Genomic DNA, 3,864 nt, shown 5'->3' with positions numbered 1-3,864 from the left:
CATTGAATTTGAAGTAAATTCTGTTGGAAGGAAAATCAATGTAGATTTTTTGATTAAATTGCTAAGGGAATACAAGAATTACCCCTTTAAATTAAACCTAGATATTTTTGGATTCTAAAAAGGTTGTGGAGATCACGTAGTGATCTTAAACTTGACTAAAAGATTGGGGGTTAGTTATGGTAAGTATACTCTATATAAATCGAGAACAAAAAGATCTAGAGGTTTTGCTCTAGTTCTACTTGAAAATTTAAAATTTGGATTTTCTTAGTCTCGATGCAAAGTGATACCTTGGATAGAAATCATTTTGTGACTTTAGAGAATTTGATGAGTTAGATCAGAGTGCGCAGCGGAAGTGTAGTGGTTTGAGTTATTTTGAAACCGATAAGAAAAAGAAAAAAAAATAATGATGATACCTTGATCTGAAGGGTATTATTATGGAAGACTTGAGTTAGTTTTCTAGTAGAGGGGAATGTGTTGATTCTTTGCCTACTGGAAGTAGTTATGGGCTCTCCTATTTTTGATAATTCTAAGAAAAATTTTGGGGCATCTCAAATTTAACGTTAACGGATTGTTAGCTTTGTGATTAAGCTTGGGCCTGGAATGATTTAACATAGTTCTTCGACTCCTAGCTCTGACTTGTTAATCTATCTATTTGAAAAGGGTTTGCGGTTTTCCTAGGATAAAGGTTGATCATTTAATCACAGGCAAAGTTAAGAAAAGAAAAATGATTATAGAATATTAAGAGCATTTGATACTAAAAATTTTTCCTATTTCTATTAAGCCAATTATGATCTCTATGTAGAATCAAGAGAAATTAATTTCTTTGGGATATAATTATGGCATTTTAATCCAAGGTTGGGAGTTGGAATTCTTTTGAAGGAGATCAAAAGAACTTACTACGTGTGATAAATAGAAAGGATTAAGTTTTGAGATGCTGTAATTTTTGTATGTCAAATCTTGTGGGTAGGTACTCCGAGAGGGAGACTATTTGAAATCTCAGGGATGATATAATGGATGCAATTTTTTTTTAAAAAAAAAAATTTGAGGCTTCAAGTAAGTTAATTTCGAGGACGAAATTTTTTTTTTAAGGGGGAGAGTATGTAATACCCCTAAAAAAAAAAAAAAAAAGATGGACGGGCCGGCCCGAAAAGACCGGGCCCATCCACCCGTTTACAATCGTGCCCTAGGCACGATCGTGGGAGAAAAAAAAAAAACGAGAAGAGAGGGGAGGGGGGGCGGCGGCGTTAGAGGGGGTGACTCGCCGGAGGAGACCGAGTGCCGGAGAGGCGACGGTTCCGAGATCCGGCTGACCGTGGAGGAAGCCCCAAAGCCCCTTTCCTTCGGTGAAGACCATCCACAAATCGGGAGAAGAGAGGAGTTTGATCCGAGCTCGTTTTCTTTGATTTTCTCGCCGGAAAGGGTCGCCGGAGCACTCCGTCGAACTGAGGTAAGTGTGGTGCCTCTCCTTGCACATCCTTTGCTAGATTTTGGGTTGCGCCGGTTGGGGTTTGGGCGATGAGATCGCCGGAGAAGAGTCCGAAGCAGGGAACCCCTGTTTCGGCTTTTCTCCTCCGGATTTTGCCGCCGCCGGCCGCCGGGTTGGCCGGAGCTATGGTCTTGGGGGTTGAATCGGGACTGTGGGTTGGTTGAGAGGGATTTTTAGGGTTTTAGAGGGGATGGGAAGAGGTGGACCGAGATCTCCTTCCTCGTGATTCCACCTCCTTTCCTTCCCCTCGTTGGTTGGTCGCCGGCCGACCACTGTCGCCGGTGGTGCCGCAGTTGATGGCCATCACTGGCCGGCCGTCGTCGCCGAGGATGGGCACCTTGGTGGCTGTGCCATCCTGATCCGAGAAGAGAGGGAGGGACCGGTCCCCCTGTTTTGAGAAGGAGGAAGAGTTTTCTCTCTCCTCTCTTCTCTCTCCTAGGTTCTCTCGCTTGTTTATTAGTTCCTCTCCCTCTACTTGGATTATTTCTCTCTACAGTTTCTCTCTCTAGATTGGAGTTTTCTCTCTCTAGTTTGATAAGAGGAGACCATTGTTTGTACAGACTGCTGGATAGTCGTAGGTCAATGGAGGGTTTTGGGTTGTCAGATACTCCGGATAATTTTTAATATTGTCTTGGTTATATAGGAGAACAATCTGTTAACAGACGAAAGGACGCTGAGCAGGGTTCTGCATATCCGGATTTATAGATGGCCATGAGGGCGGGTGATTATGTTAGATGTATGCCCTAGAAGCCAATTTGGCTGACACATTGTTGATTCTAGGGACATAATTTTGTACTCGACTATTTATTATTGAATAAATAAAAGGCATCTTTTCATTCATATTGTTTATGTGTCTATGAATCGTCCAAGAAATTAATAAGATGATGATACATATTCTCAAGAGTTGAGAATTTGAGCCATGTATCATTGGTGATTAATTTCTAAATGCTCCTGATCAATGGATCATCACGAGGACGGTGATCGATCCGATCAGTGCACAGATCACTTTCCTTCTGGATGGACGAGACTTGAGTCCACAGTGTAGGGACACTGAAGTGATAGTGCAGGTGCTTGTTAGAGAACAAGGGTACTGAGCGTGACCAAGACAAGAAGTCACTTGGATGTCTATCCACTCGTCAGTGACTTGCTTGATGTTGCAGTAGTGTGACTGGTCCTTTGACCTGCGGTGCTTCGGCTACTCACAGTGAGGTTATTGTAGTTTGACTGCACACATACATGGTCTCTAGCCATATGGGTCCATGCAGTGTAGATTGGCTGCAGTAGGTTCACTGTAGGAGTATGGTATGCACCTATAAAGAATCTATCGACCTTGATAGAAAAGGAGTGATCCTATGTGATTTGTTAGACTGAGTTCTAATACCTTGGCCAAGGCAGTAATATAAAGTGAAAAAGAGTTTTCCACTATCGAACTCAAGTCGAACAAATCTTGACATATGACAGACAATGGGGTTTGACGAGTTGTCCATGACCTCCGTCCTGTAGGGATCCACGATAGTAGGACTGTATCACACGTTAACTGCACCTAGAGGTTCATTATTCCATTCTGCTGGGTAGCCACTACATGCTGCTAGGTGTCACTGGTGGATGGTGGGACTCATAGGGATCATCTTGATGATCGATAAACCCTAATGAGTTGAGTTGGAATCGTTCCAACCCATTGAAAGGAGTTTTCAATGATATAGTGATAGAGATCACAATATATCTCACTACCAGTCAGAATAGAACCTATGGGGTCACACACACTAGAAGTATTGACCGATCCGATGGTTGAAATCGTGATTAGGAATCACAAGAAATCAATTTGATTGATAAGAAGTTGAAGAAGGAACAAAGGGAATTAATTAATTGGACTTAAACACAAATCCTACTTCGGGTAGGATTCCTAGAGTCCTAATTGGATTAGGACTGGGAATCCTAGTTGGAGTAGGACTGGGATTCCTATTTGGAATAGGATTCCTACAATCCTAATGAGATTAGGAATTTTGAATTGGATTCCTACTTGGAGTAGGATTCCTAGAAATCCTAATTGGATTAGGACTTCGAATTCAAATAGAGTCCTAATTGGATTAGGACTAAAATTAAAACAAATCCTAATTGGATTAGGATTCCTTAAGTCTAAATTAATTAATAATCTAATAAATCAACATGACTCCTAATTGGATTAGGATTGAAGAGTTCAATTGAGTCATGATTCATTCAAGTCCTAATTGGATTAGGACTAGCATAGATTGAACCCAATTTTGGCTAATCCTAATTGGATTGGGATTAAACCATGAGAGAGGCACCTAATCCTCTTTGGAAGAGGATTAGGTTAACCAAGTAAGAGGGGCATGAGCCCCTCTCATCTTGGATGGTGC

Source organism: Phoenix dactylifera, chromosome 4 (genome assembly GCF_051530095.1).
Source record: "Phoenix dactylifera cultivar Ajwa chromosome 4, Ajwa_hap1_PhDact_Kaust_v1.1, whole genome shotgun sequence".
Classification (NCBI taxonomy): Eukaryota; Viridiplantae; Streptophyta; class Magnoliopsida; order Arecales; family Arecaceae; genus Phoenix; species Phoenix dactylifera.
Note: the sequence above shows the minus strand (reverse complement) of the source record.